This window comes from Lonchura striata, chromosome 1, assembly GCF_050655825.1.
Source record: "Lonchura striata isolate lonStrDom1 chromosome 1, ASM5065582v1, whole genome shotgun sequence".
In the NCBI taxonomy this organism is placed as follows: Eukaryota; Metazoa; Chordata; class Aves; order Passeriformes; family Estrildidae; genus Lonchura; species Lonchura striata.
Genome location: NC_140703.1, coordinates 10,557,954 through 10,573,580, shown reverse-complemented (window position 1 = coordinate 10,573,580; position 15,627 = coordinate 10,557,954). Strand labels below are relative to the sequence as shown.

At 37.4% G+C, this 15,627-nt stretch overlaps 1 protein-coding gene and 1 long non-coding RNA gene across 15 annotated transcripts in view; one reads left to right on the top strand and one right to left on the bottom strand.

Annotated features, from left to right (window-relative positions):
• The window catches only part of ROBO2 (roundabout guidance receptor 2), a 1,020,426-nt gene that overhangs the window by 671,039 nt on the left and 333,760 nt on the right, over positions 1-15,627 (bottom strand). The window lies entirely within an intron of this gene.
• Positions 2,656-15,627, top strand: part of LOC110471624 (uncharacterized) — a 53,391-nt gene continuing 40,419 nt past the window's right edge. For both annotated transcript variants that reach the window (XR_004148828.3, XR_014957983.1), the window contains exon 1: positions 2,656-4,394. This is a non-coding gene — a long non-coding RNA (uncharacterized LOC110471624). The remainder of the gene's footprint in view (positions 4,395-15,627) is intronic.

Genomic DNA, 15,627 nt, shown 5'->3' with positions numbered 1-15,627 from the left:
CTACCTAGAAAACTGAGCCTACTGGGCCTTTGGCAAGGAAGGTTTTCCTGGAATGAGCTGGGTACCACAGTTTAAACCATCTGTCAAATCCACTATGGACCCACAAGAGCTTAGAGGGCCATGCAGAGAGAAGGCCAGGCCAAAGCATCTGACACATGCATGGGTTGAGCTCATTTTCCAGGCAGTCAGCCACCCCAGAAGCTCCACCTGGAATCTGACATTCTTCTTTCCCCTTACCAAGTCATAGGGAAATCTACTTTTTGCTCGTGTCTGGGTTGCCAGCTTCTGCTGGGCTCCAGTGTGTTGGCAGCTGATAAGAGTGTACTGCAGTGTCCTATCCAGACAGACCTGCCTCCCCTGCTAGGAGGAATCCATCACATCTATGCTACAACTACAGCTGTGCAAACACAGCTAGTGAAATTCCTAAAAAGCTTAAAACCACAGTTTGCTCCCAGGCTGGAAGGCAGAACTTCAGTAGGGGTAATTGCAGACACCCTCAGGGGAATATGAAAATATGAACTGCCACCTTGCTGGTTTGGGATTTTCCAAGTTTATATTGGGAAAAGATTAAAAATCCTGAAGGAAATTTTAAAAAGAAAAAAAAAAAAAAAACACAAAACAGCACCAGAACGCACATCCCACAAGTCAGGTTTGCTTACTTGTGTTAGTACTCGGAAATAACACTACTTCTGCTTCAAAGGCAAATTAGGAAGCACATCCGAATTTGCACATTGTCTGTTGACCTCACTTTTTGGAGGTGGGAAAACTGTATTTGGATTATTTTCCAGAACATCATTTGGAACAAATAAATAAAGAAAAAAACTAAGTTTAACCTAAGAAAGAGTGAAATTCACGTGTTGCATGTTATCCCCCTGTTATTCTTTTCCATTTCTTGACTACATTAAAGTACTCAATGAATTCAGACAGAACCTGAAACCGTGTTGGCTTCACCCCCTTTTCCAAAGCAAAAATTATGCCCTGCTCAGTAAATGCCTTCCCCTACTGAAAACCAAGCTACCATAAACCAGGTTCTGATGTTGCTCTAGCTATTTGAAAGCCCTAAGCACCACAGGGTCTTCACTGATGACTCTGTGTCTTGGATATTATGAGATTAAGCACAACAGAGCCAGAACACTAAACCGTCTTTTTTTAGCAATGCTGTCCAACTGTGCCAACAGGTGTGGTTTTCATTACAAATAATAAGGAAATGTTGATAATACTGTACTATATTTTTTGTGGCAGCAAAGAAAATAAATTCTTCCTAACTATATTAACCCTGTTTTTGCCCTACAATAATAAAGCTGATGGAAATACATTTCTCTTATAAACACTTTCTCATACCTTTGGAGCTGTTTATGAGTAAGGAGTTATCACATTAAATATCCTGTCATTCTGAAATTTAAATCATGTAGCAATATCCAGTATTACAACTTAAGGGTACATTACATTTTCAGATAAAGATTTTTCACTGTTTCGAAAAAAAGACCCTTTTTTTTTAAAGAATTTGCATAAATTCTTGTCATTTTATCTAATTTGGTTCTTTCATGGATCCAATCCATCACTTGGTTTCTAAGATAGCTTTTGCAATTGAATACTGATTTGCCAGAGAATGTATGCATATTTTATATCTTCTTGAAAACAGAGTTTAAAGAATAGTGTGAATTCCCTGGAAAGCAAGCTGTAGAGAAATGAAGCCAAAGTCTTTGTTAATAAATGTCACAGTTTAATCAAATATAAAATAAAGAAAGACAATTACAAGTTATATAAGTAAGACATTCTACTAGAAGGGCAAAGAACACATCACACTTCACCAATGAGACAAAATTATCTTTGTTCTTGCCTGTTTAGATTACATAAACTCTCACAAACCAACTTTATTTTTTCATACGCTGAAGTAGATAATCACCTTGGATAAAATATTATCCAACAGTAGGTGTACAAAGATACCTTCTGGTGAATGAACAAAGAAAAAGATGGCATTACTTGTTTTGCAAAGAAGACAACAGGAAGATCACAAAGGATTAAACCACATCTTAATTCCCCAACACCTTGAGCATTGTGGATGAATAATATTTGTATGTTTCTAGTTATCTTTGAATTTTAATTAAACATGAATGCTTCTGTCAAATGGCAAAGAACTTCATTTGATATTCCAATCCAGTCCTAAACTCTTAAACATGAGGTTAAATAGTTCTATAACTAGAGGGCAATAGAATTTTTATGTAACAATATTTTTGTTTGAGTGGGGACAGCTCATTCAAGCAGGAGAGAGACAAGAACAATAAAATGCTACTTCACATGTTATGGAACTGCATCTTTTTGGGGGAAATCTTGAATTCTCTGTTCCAGATCAGCCATTTCAACCTTGGTATCTCAGTTCAAATATTTACCTGAGGACAACTTGTCTGCATAAGAGCAGTTTCTGAGGAACTACTCAAAGCCCTTCTCCATCAGCTTTACTCTTCCCATCAAAACACTTTAAAGCCCATGATAGGTCCCACAGCTAAGTTAGCTTTTTGGAAGGCCAAGGGGCAGCTGGTAGCTGAGAAGCTGAACAAAAAAGAAGTCTGCCATGGCAAAGCAGGGCTGAGTTCACCAAGCACGTGTCCATAAGGAACCAAGTGGAGAGTTTGCCTGCTTGTTTCTTCCCATGGAGCATTTCCAAAGAGCTTGTGTGCAAGGCTGGGAATGACACTTGCACTTGTGTCTTCTGTGGGAGGGGAGAAGGCAGGCTAAAAAGAGATTAAGTGGATAAAGAACAATATCCTCCTGAAAGTTTTAGGGTTTTCCTTTTTCTTATACCCAGTTGTAAGGCTGTGCCTGAGAAACCTGTGTGGAACAGCTCAAGAGCCCTTGGCTTCAGCTACATCTTGGCTGTTGTTTTATCCACAATAAAAGCAAAATCCTTGCCAAAAAAACCCCCCAAACCTGTTTAAAAACAGAATTTAAGACTCTAAGGTTGCCATGCTGAATGGATTATTGGGCAATCCGTATTTGGAAGCAGTGGTCATCTACTGAGAGAGTATTCAGGTACCACTTTCTGCCTGAGAAAGCCAAAATGGTTGACAGAGCACATCCACACTGGAAATGCTGTGGGTTTGCAGCATGATGGGTGTAGGTATCCCATGCTGCATGGAAGAGAACCAGGAAAAATCTTTTCTTTCAGCACAAAACATGAAGAGATTTGGCTAAAGCATTTTTTATTCCTGAAAAGGTTAGCCAATGAGCACCAAAAAACCTCAGAAACAAATAACTTTGCTCAAATCAGGAATGTGTCCAAGAAAGTAGATGGCTTTGGAGTGCAAGTAATTTACAGATTGCATAGTCAAAAGCCCTTCAACAGGGCCTGGATAACCATATGAGAGGAGAACAAGGTGAAGAGTAAGGAAAATCCCCAGAGGAATAATTACTGATATTATGTACAAATTTGATTAGGAACATCTGGAAAAATTCCAGCTGAGGAGTAGAGAATATTCAAACACTTTAATTTCACATAACCAAGCTGTGTTTTCGCATGTACATAGCTCTTTAGAGCCCCTGCTAACTTTTTCAGGAACTTACAAATTACTATTAATTCAGAAAATTAATCTCAGAATATGATGCTGTAAAATATTAAAATCTCTTTTCCTATAATTTGGTAGTGTATATTACAATAATCTTTTCAGCCACCAAATCAAAAGAAAAAAAGCAGACTGACTTTAATGGCTGACAGTTCACATTGCTTTGGGTCACCTTTTACAATGAAGGTGTGATAAAAATAAAAACAAACTCCAGAAATCTTTATTTCCAGCTGATGACTAATTTCCAATTATATGAATAATTAATAAAATAATTTAAAGAAAAATCAGTGTACGTTCAGATAGTAAATGCAGATCAAAGCTGTTCTATGTTAATAAAATATTGAGCTACATAATATTCCTGAACAGAGTGGGGTTTTTGTCAGGAAGATAAGTTAATTGGTATTCTGACCTTTCACTTTCTCTGTTAACCTGAAGCTAACAGGAAGGACAGTTGTTCTGGAAGGAAGTGTCTAACAAGATATTTAAATTTTTATTGTCTCAAACAGCCTTTTACATTCTTAGTCAAACAGCCTGCAACAGAACTAAGCCTGTCTGTGACTGTCGAGTGCGCTGTGGCAATGTCAAGGACTTCTTTTATTATTTATATATATATTTTTTGGTTCACTTCGGCTTGTTTTCCCAAGACCTGGCTGATCTCACTGGAAAGTGTTCCATTTATCCAGCTAGGACAAATCAGCCAGCAGAGGAGAGCTCCGTGCCCAATCGATACCCCCGGCACGCACCGACAAGCAGCATCAGCGTCATCTCCCCCTCCCCCAGAAAATGCACTGGCAAAATGTGCACTCCAGAGATGGAAATGTTATCACAGCACAGGTCAGTAAACTATTGATGGGACTAAGAAATGTCTACTGATGTACAGGGAATGATGTGTGGCAGTTTGATCTAGCAAGGGGACTATTTGGTATGCCAAACACAGCTCTCTGCTCGGTGTTGTCTTTTTGGCTCACTTTACAATGCTTCAATGTCAAAGCTTAGCTGGCATGGGATCATATTGTAGGGATGTCTGCAGCACATGTTAAAAAAAAATAAAAACCAGAACTTTTTTAGTAAATTGAAATGTTCTAAAAAATTAGCTTCTAGTTTATCACGTCTTAAAGTGTCAGAGCCTTCATACAGCTCTAACTTCATCTTATGCACAAATGATGGCTTTCAATGACTAGATAGTCAAGCTTACTAATGTTCTAATTATGTCAGTGCAAATTAGATATACAGTAGTTTAAATTGCTTTGATAATGCCTGTAGGGTGACTACTAGCAATGAGAGAAATATCAGGTTAGACATTTGGGTCACAGCGTGTCAACCTTTCCTAACAAAGTTGACTTTTTCTTCTGATATTAGTTTTGCTATAACATAAGTTTTAGATCTCAAGTTCAATTTGTTTGGGGAAGGAAAAACAAAATAAAAACCATTGGAAGAAGTTTTATAGTATAGCATTATATAATGTATAATTTAATAATGTTTTCCCATGCACACACATGTGTCTGGTTATTTTTTTCTGTCTTGTGTATAGTGCTCAGCTGTGGATAGAAACCACTTGAAACTTCCAGAATCCACCCCACCACTGCAGGCTTGCAAGAAGAGCCCTTCCTCTCCTTATGCAGGGACCAAGGGTTAGTTAAAATGGAAGCTCATATTCTTGACAGAGAAAGCAAAAGTTATTCTGAAGTATTTATGAGCAATTGGCCAACTCTGAATATTTCTTGCACACTAATAAATCATGCAATAGGGGCAGCCACAGGAAAAACTGTATCATGTAGGTATTATAAAGCACATCCACCATATGCCACAAGGAATTCTGTTCCTTCCAAAACCCTCTCTTCAGGGCAAAGTGATCTCACCACCCTTGTCCTCAAATAACTGATCTGCAAGTGGTACAGTCTGGAGTTGTAGAATATAAACTCTCTCCAGTGTACTTTTCTTACACTTATGCACACGTGTTTGCAGGCATGTGTGCATGCATATGTATATACCTGTAGTCACGCTGCATGCAAGCATCTTTTAATATATACTTGTGATAAATGCTAGTGAAAAAAAATCACTTTATTGCTTTATGACATCACATTCCCCCCGATTAATGAAACTCAGCCTTTGAGACTCATTTAACTTTGCTGGCACAAAATTGAACCAGTACTCCAAAAAGAGGTTTCTGGGGCAAGGATTTCTCTGTGTAAAACCACACATGATTATTGTTACTAGATCTGCTAATGACAAGACTGCAGCAGATGGTATTCTCCAGGCAGATGCAAGAGAGCTATGCCTCCTCAGCTAATAGAACATAAGCCAACTTGAAACCAGAAGTCCTGTGAAAATATAAGTGCAATCCTGAGCTTGAAATAATAAGCCTTCTGGATATTCAGCATATTTCTATTTTGGCTGTGCTGGGATTGTCACACAGCTTTTATGGTGTCCTGCCACTTCATCTGTGGCTAGAGAAGTTGTGCCTGCTGCAGTCTCCCATATGGATATGGATGATAGAACAGTTCAGCTACACCTGTGATGACAAACCAGCACTAGGACATCAGGACATCCTGCTACACATGGCTGACACTCTCTCGACACACATTTGCCCTCTGCCAACCAGCTGCACCCAGAAAACACCCAGGGATAATTTGTGGGACTATCATGGGTCAAGAGCCACTCTCAGCAGGCAGAAGAGACCAAGCCATTCTCTCTAGGGAGAAAGGGCAAAAGGGAGGGAAGGAGGGAAATTAACCAAAAAAGCTGCGTTACGCCTTTTATTACAGGGACAGATGACAAGATATTCTACATCTATTTACTATAAAAGACAGACTCTCTGAAGTCTACCTCCCAGACTCTGACAAAACATTCAGAGAGAAATTATGAAGAATATAAAGATTCAGCAGTACAACTACTTCCTTCTTTATAAATACAATAGTTGAAGCAGTTATTCAAGTGAACACTCATATAATTATGCCAGAGAAAATAAATAAGAAGCAGTTATGTGAGAAAACTATAGGGCCTAGCCATTATTCTGCTCCTGGATCCCCAATGTACCTTCTTTTGATGGACTGGGATGTTCTTTATAAACAGTTGAAACCCTGTAAAAATGAAGTAAATAGAGCTATATGTAAAGAGATAAATCAGGCCATATAGCTGTTGTGATGTACATTCTTTATGCAAAACTGTCTATAATTTTGAGTTGTAGCCACTGGTTTTTAGTGACGTTTCCATTCTTCATCTGCACACTTCCCTCGTATTTTTTTTGTTGTTTTTATCGTAGAATTACTATAGGAAAAATCAAAGTAATCTTGTTCTTGGAGGGTAGGCCAGGTGGTCTTTAAAGGTCCCTCCCAACTCAAACCCTTCTATCATTCTATGTCTCAGCTACTCTCCTGTAGAAGACAAGATTTACAAAAAGACCCATTGAAAAAGAAACACTGGGTAGGTTTATTGGCTTTGAACAGATGGCTGAAAGGGACATCATGGAAAACATTTAAATGCTCAAAAAGATATTGATTAAATGTAAACTAGATGGGCCTCAAGTGTTCAGATAGCTCAGACTCATGTTTTAGGGAACATGGAGAAAATAAATTCAACCAGAATATATATATATATATCTCTCGTGGAAAAAGTGGAAAACATTAAACTCAATTTAAGAAGCAGTAGGCAGAAATAATGTACATATTATGGTAAATTTGCAGACTCCTTGAAATTTAATAATAGTAAATTTATTTATTGCCAGGCACCACTCTCTGAAACCTATTGCTGTGATCCAGAACATAAATTCTTCTCCATATGCAGTCAAATGGCAACTGCATGAGCCTACACAGTGTAAAGAAAATTGTACAGATGTACTTTTGCAAAGAAAAGCTGAGGATTATGGTGGAAAGCAGAGAAGTGGCCTTACTTTGGTTCAAAAGGATTTTGTACAATTATATTCTTTCTGTTCTCCAACTTCCACCCCAGACCCATTCCTCCCTATCTCACCAGACTCTCTAAAGCTCTTCTTTTATGTGAGTGCCTCATATAAGTGGTAACTTACATTTGGGATTAGATATTTGTCTTTTTTTCAGAGCAGATGCAAATTCTTTCTCAATTGTACTATTTACTTTTAAAAAACCAACCAACCAAAAAAACAACTAAGAAGGAGTATGTTATAAAAATATTTCTACGAACCTCGCGGAGTGAGTTTTGTTCAGATATCCTGATAGGGAGTAAAGAACAAGTTTTGATGGAGAAGAATTAAATATAAATTAAATAGGCAAAACTCAACTAAAATAAAACAAAATAAACTAGAAAACAAAACAAAACAAAAAATCCCCTGCCCATGTTGCAAAATGTATTTGGGGGAGAACAAAAAAAGAATTAAAAGTTTCAGAGTCTATTCACTCCTGGATCACAAATAATCTGACTACTGTGTAAAAATGAATTATGCTGGATCTGCATATTGGATCCATCTCCTATACAATGACTGTATTCTATTAAATACATAAGGGAATGCCTGGGATCAACAAGGTACTTTATCAATTTATCATCTTTGTCTTGATGTTTCCTTAAATAACTGCAAATTTGACCTAGGCAGTGAGGTTACCTCCACAGTTAAATTCCTTGAGGCATTGCAGGAAAGGGCTGTGGAGGACAGACAGAAACAACCACAACCATAAACAGTCAGAGCTCATAATCAGTGTGCTAAAAGGTGTTCTGAACTTGATGTTATTGTCCACCCCTCCGTGCAAAGCAATTATGATTACTGAGAGGATTTTACTGGCTTTTTCTGGGGGGTAGGTGGCACAAATTCACATCTTGCAAAGGAATCACTCAAAATAATTTCAGTAACCGTTTGGAATCACACTGCTCTTTGCCTCTTGTTCCATACCGGGCTCCTGCACATGGCTGCAAAAACCAGGACACAATTTATACACTTGCCATCTGTGCAGGGCATGACTGTCAGAAGAAATGCACAAATACCTTCTGGGGTGAGATTTCTTGGTGGTTATTGCATAAGAGAGACATATTTAAATGCACACTTTAGTCTATATGGTTCTGATCCAGACCTGCTGGAAGTCAGTCCAAGAGGAATTCCATCTTTTGCAGGCCCTTGCCTTTAGCTAGACTTTTGCCCAGTTGAGTGATTTTAGGATGCTATTCCCATCCAGGCCATCTTATGACTCGCTCCCTACCTTTCTTTGGTAATTATCAAGGCAGTTTTAATAAAAAAAAACAACTTAAACAAAAACAAAAAACCCCAAAAAAACCCCCAAACCAACAAACAACCCCAGGATGAAAGCACTTTAAACCCCCTAAATGCATCAACATTGATTAAATGAATATTGAATATATTGTACTGCAAGGGGAAGGAAGAAATCAGTGTACAGAGTACCTGGTCTTCTGTTTGCTTAGTGCAGTGAAGAATTTAACAGAAATCTGAAAAGAAAATAAATTAAAAGGACACAACTTTCCTGAAATTTTCAATATCTCACAGTCTGAGAATCTGCAAATTTTGGAGTGAATGTGATGTGGGAAGGCACTGTAGTTTGCACAAGCTCCCAAAAAACAACTTGCCCATCCAGAGTGCTGCTATTGGACTGTACATGGACTGCTCCTGTGTCAGAAAGTGGAGTGCCTTCTATAATTAACAGATAACTCATCTTTGATAGCATGCCAAGAAAATAATAACTTTGCTACAGCAAAATGTAAAACTCTGTCAAAAGGAGGCATCTATCTGTTTCCACAAGACCCATAGTGATTAGTTTGGCCCTAATTAACAGCAGCTTTCTAAAGTGAGAGATAATTGCTGGCACATATAACATAGATTTCAATAGCTAAAATGAGCAATAACGAATATTCACTTTGAAGCTTGCCTGACAGAATGCTTAGACTACAAAAAGTTAAAGTAGTGCCTTGACTACAGCTGATAAATGAGATTCCTTTACTGTCCTCCGCTTCCCATCAGTATTTCAGCACTATCACTTTTAATGCTTCAGGTCTGGAGCTTTGTCTCTTAAAGTCAGAGATTTATGGCAAGTAAGAAATGTCCATATTAAAAAGGTAAAAGAAGATTCAGATTATATCCTTTTCTGACCATTATAATTAATAGCTGGATCTTCAGTTGTAACTAATTGAACAGAGGTCAGTGTGTTGCCATGGTAATGCCCTAGCCAAGCAATTTTACCCATTTTCCAGTCTACTGCCCCTTTGCATAACTGCAAGTTATAAAATGTTTTAATTGCAAGATTTGCAAATGATGCAACATCTGGGCTGCAGATTTCCATATAAAGGAAGAAGATTAATGGGATTATTAACATATCTGTGCAAACCCTTGAAGTGCTGAATATAATTACTGAACACCAGCATTTTCACTGATCATCTGTGTGACATGTTGGAAATCCATATAACTAAGGAAGAAAATTGCAGATGTGTATTTTCCTTTCTCTATGCCACTAGTAATTAGAAGAAGTGTCATTCTATTGCTGCCCTGGAATGATAAGGAAATATCTTTAGTCACTTCACCAGAACAACAATATAACTTCTTTGCTTGTACTCTTGTTTCATTTGATTAGATTTGAAAACAAGTCATGTCAGTGAACCTCAAATTCTGATTAGTGATTTTGACCTCCTTATTCCAAAAGCACACCAACAAATAGTCAGCAACCAGCCTTCCACTCTCTGTATATCTAAACATATTTTTTTTTTTTTTAAAAAAAAGTTCCTTCTAACCAATCAAAACCAAATTATTCCCCTAAAAAAGAGCCCAACATATACATTTGGGATTCTAACATCACTCAAGAACCATATGGTAGTTGCATGAGAATAAGATTATTTTAAGAAAGGAAATAAAAAAGGGAATATTTGCATACACAGGAAAAACAAATTTTTAATAGTTTGAAAATCAGCTATGGAGTGAGCATAGTTATATCCTGATGGACTGAAGAAAGCACAAACTTGCAGTATGGTCATTATTCAGAATGGCAGTAGGGCCAGGAGCTCTCTTGCTAGTACAGCTACAGATTCTTTTCCTTCACAAAAGCAGCAGAAAACTATTTCTCCTTTTCTCAGAATGCAACAGAAAGGTCATGTAAAAGGCACAGGTGGCTTCCAAAACTATGTTGAAGACACTGGCAGTTAGAAGTCTCACCTAACTTTCTCCACCTTTCTTCAGCTATTAAAGGACTTGGCAAAACTTTCAAGAAAAAAATCAGGCGATATAGGATTCCAATTTCTATTATTAGAAAAAGCTTAGATAATGAAGCAATTCCAATTTAGTTTCCTAAATAATTATAATGTCCAATTTATCCAATAGTGAATTAAAACTGTATAAAATTCGAAGCTCAGTCCTACAACCAGCTTCAATTTCTGGGTACTATGAACTCAGCTCTGTTTAAGGTATAGCTTAGGAATTTGTATTGAAATGCAAAATTTATTGTCTTTACCTTTTTGATGGAATCTACCATGTCCTTTGGAAATATTTTTCTATGCTTTCTGACACTAAAACCATGGGACTAAGAGCAATATTTCTACCCAATTTAAAGATTAGGCCTTTTAAAATATGTTCCATTCATATGACTTTGCATGAATACCTTCTAATAGCACCTCATTACAATATGAGAACTAGTCATTTATACCAATGTAAATTTAGAATCACTTCTGAAAAGTTTGAGGAGGCCTCAGATCTGCTTTGCTGACATGAACTCCTCTTGTCTTGGTGAAATGTCTTTGTGAGGGACATAGAATCACTCTGTTCCACACATCTGCAGAGCAGCCCCTTTCCTGACTAGAGAAATCGACTTTCTTTGAAATACTTCCTTGATAAAAATTACAGGATACTGTAAATCATGTTTTGACTAGATTTTCAAAAGGAATAATTCAACCACTTGTGGACCCTACAGAATAATGAAGCAATTTTAACATTTCTGACATGTCCACTGATGTAGATCTTAGTAATGCCTTTTGAGGGTTTGCCTGATTTCAAGATGTGGTGGCTTGACTCTGGCTGGATGCCAGGTGTCCACCAAGTCCTGTCTCTCCCCTTAACTGGACAGGGGAGAGAAAATATAACCAAAGGTTTGAGGACTGGGACAATGCAGGGGGACAATTACATCAACCTTGGTAACACGGGCAAAATATAATCTTCAGAATCAGCTGATGTTTATGAGAACAAGTCTGAAGTTCAGGAATAAAAATTAGATGAAAATCACAAGAAACGAAAAAATTCAATCTCAATTTAAAAGAGGAAAGAAAATTAAAAAGGCAATAGCAATTAAACTAGCAAAGAGGAATGAAGATTATAAAATTAATTGCAAATAGCACTAAAATTACTGCCAAAAGATGTAGAAGATGGATAATGTGATCTAAAGATTCCTGTATGTGTGTTGTGCTCACATCACAAGACCCATGGTGGAAGAAGCTTGTACCTGTGAGCAGCCTCTGCATAATCAACACCTTTTTTTGAGCTCAAGTCTTTTATCTCACTAATGAGTTGTGCAATTCAACACAAAGCCTAAATGCTGATGCTGTAAGTATATTAGTCTTACTTATAAGGTATTTCTAGAGATACAAGTGCTTTTAATTCTCTGTTAAAAATCAGTAAAGATGTGGTTGTATATGTCTCAAAAACCACAAACCCCACTTTGAATTTGACCAGACAAGACACATCCTCTTCCACCTCAAAGATCCAGCCAGGATACGTCCCAGCAGATGGGGGAAATATGGCAGATGAAAAAAAAAAACAAACCACTACCAACAAAAGAAACCAAACTCTGAGGCATGTTTTCTAACACTGTGTCTCCGTGGGTGGTACAGGAATATACTGCTTCTTACACAGTACCCAAAAATATAGACCATAATTATCTTAATGATTTATTATTTCACTTTTAAATCTGAAACTCAAAGCCTATTCAGAAGACAAAAGTCCAGATCTCATCCTGATGTGCCCACAGAATCTCACAGAAAACACAGTAGCCTGAGGATTCTCTACCTCAACATGAGGATTTTGGCAAGTTCCCTATCCTATTAATTATCAAGTCAGAAAGCACTATGGGATCTAATAAACTCTTTATAACCAAAAGGGTTCCAGAATTAGACTGAAAGCATAAGGAAGGGGGAAAAACCAGGGGAAAAAATAAAATTCTGTGGTATACATGGATGTATTTTACATTTCTAACACTTATGGAGACATCTGGAAATCCTGCTTGTGTACCTGAAGCCTGACATCTAATTATTGAAGTACCTACCAAAAGAAGGAGAAGCTCTGGGAAAAGAGTAGCTTAAATAGCACTCTTCAGTAGTTTCCTCTTTACAAAACTTCCTCTGCTCACAAAAAACAAGGGTTGATTGTTTATTTGAATGCAGTATATGTTGTTTTACCTGTTTCAGTAAAATAAAAGAACTAATATGGGACTATGGGGTGAGAAATGTGGAAACTATATATGCATAACACTGATGAGCTATAAATGATATTTTAGTGCTTAATCTTTTTGGTTTCTCACAATACTTTTGAAAATGTTTAAAATTACATATCGTAAATGCATCCTAATTTTATGCGCTAAATATTTTCTGGGTAAGATTATCTTTCACAGATGATTTTTTTCATATTTTTTTACAAATTTTTATTAGGGGAATAATTACAAGAAAGGAGAATGATTAATAAAGTATCACTATTCTCCCACTGGCATTTCTGGCCTCATCAAAAGTGTCATTTTTTTGCATAATAGATTGACTCACACTTCAAGTGTGAAGCAACACTTGAAATTATCCATGCACATACTGATACATGTCCATATGCTTTTCCATCATTTCTCAAGCAATAAGCCAAGGGCAAAATTCTGGTCTAGGAAGCCTTCTAGAGTAATTCTTACACGTGTATTTTCCAACAAACGTTCCACATCACTGAATAACACTAGATAGTAAGCAGCATACAAAGAATATCCCCAAACCACACTTACCAGCATACTGCAACATTAAAAAAAATTATGACGTGCAGCAAAGAACACAAGAAAGTTGATAATTTTCCTTCCTGTGCAATTCAGATTACAAATTTTTTTAGGACGTATTAAGAACTGGTGGTTATGCACTTCACACTACTTAGCATCAGTTGAAAGTGACAGGATGAAGAAATCCAACAGAAAGAAAGGCTAAAATTATCTACCCCATCACCTAGTACAGCAACTTCAGTTAAGCAGTAAATGCTTTAGACTCTAATGGGAATGGAAAATAATTTTGCCTATTTAGATTTATCTAATATCAGGCTTGCCAGGTATCTAATGGGCAAGGTGTGATATTTAATGATTTAGCAGTAAACATATCAAAAAGTCAATTCAAACATTCATTTTCCAGAGGAACAGCCAGTAGTAGGATGTAATGAAAAATATACTCAAAACACATTTTACTTTAAAGCAGGCTATTTCAAGAGAACAGAAACAAACCAAGATTAAAATCAAATATTAAATTAAAATCTCAGAAGCTGGCACATACATCAGCGTCCTGTGGATTAATTGGGAAAATTCATTTACTCTTAGGAGCCTCTAAAATAGATTATAATGTTTCCTCAGCTCCATTTCTCATACTGTTTTTTTTTTTTTTTTTTTTTTGTTTGTTTTAAGAGACTCTTTGCTAATTGCAGTTCACAGTTCATCAGCCTGGCTGATGAGCACTGGTTTTCCCAGGCTCTGCAAGGAAACCCTGCAGGAAATCAGAGAGGGGCTTGCAGCCTGTGCTTCCATCCCAAGGTGGGATGCAGGAAGCCCATGCCCCAGTCACAGAAGGATTTGAAGGCAGCAGAACTACCCCATCCCCATTCCTTCTGCCTTCCCTTTTTCCCTCCCAACACCTGCAGGAGACCCATCACCTCCTCAGCACTGCAGCAGCAAGACAAGACACAGGGGAAGTTTAAAAACATCCTGAAAGGTCACCTTCTCCCTTTCTCATACTGCCTTAATTAAGGTTCTGGTTCTGCCATGCTTCCTCTGATGACTTCATTCTCTAGGGCACTCATCCCAGAAAATTCAAATTTCACCTGTGCTGCATATAAATCTCATAAAGCAGCATTTCCTTCATATTCTGCAGGGTTGTACATTGTGTAGGAGAAAAGTTGCTGCAGGTGCTTGAGTTAACAAAGGCATCAGTGCAACATTAGAAAAAAAAAATCTAGCAATTTTTTGAAGGGTGTGTACACTAGGTCAGAAGTTAGAGGGACATGAAGTGAGAAGGAATCATAATGTTTAAAAACTATGAAAGGAAATAGGTGACAAAAAAATAATCTGTATCTGAAAGGACTGTCTAAAACAAGAATGCTTATTCATGAGAATTTTTTATTTCCTTCAGCCATTTGTCCTTGCCTATTCAATTATTTCTCGAGGAAATAGCCAGCTGCCACCAAAGATCATAGAATTACAGACTGGTTTGGGTTTAAAGAGAACTTAAAGATCACCCAGTTCCAATCCCCCTGCCATGGGCAGGGACACCTTCCACTGTCCCAGGTTGCTCAGAGCCCCATCCAACCTGGCCTTGAACACTCCCAGGGATGGGGCAACCACAGCTCCTCTGGGCAACCTGAGTCAGTGCATACACTCCCACAACAAAGAATTTTTTCTTAAATCTATGCAAAAAGTTCATATTTAACAGCTGACAAACTCACTACGGTTTTCGCATAAGGGAATCTGCTCTGGAGTGTGGCTGTGAATGCTAACGGATAAAAAAGAAACACAAAAAGAGATAAAATAAAATACTCATAAGGCTCTTGTAGTCACACCAGGATGGGCGGCAGCAATGTCTTTCGAGTGAAGAGAATTATGAAATCTTTCTGGAAAATGTTATCTTCTTACATTTAAGACTGACTATATCTCATCTGAAGAGTCATTTACTGGAAAACTGTCAGCCTTGATTCAAGGTTTTCCAGAAGCTTACTGAGAACAAGTCATGTAAAATATAGGCATTAAAAAAACCCACAAACAACCCAAAAAACCCTAACAAAACCATGAAAGAAACTGGAAAACAAATGTCATGCTTCTCAACAAGGCCACTTATTATTTTGCTTGGGACTACATAAAAGTGCATACACAGAAACCTAAATATTCTGACATTTCAAGTA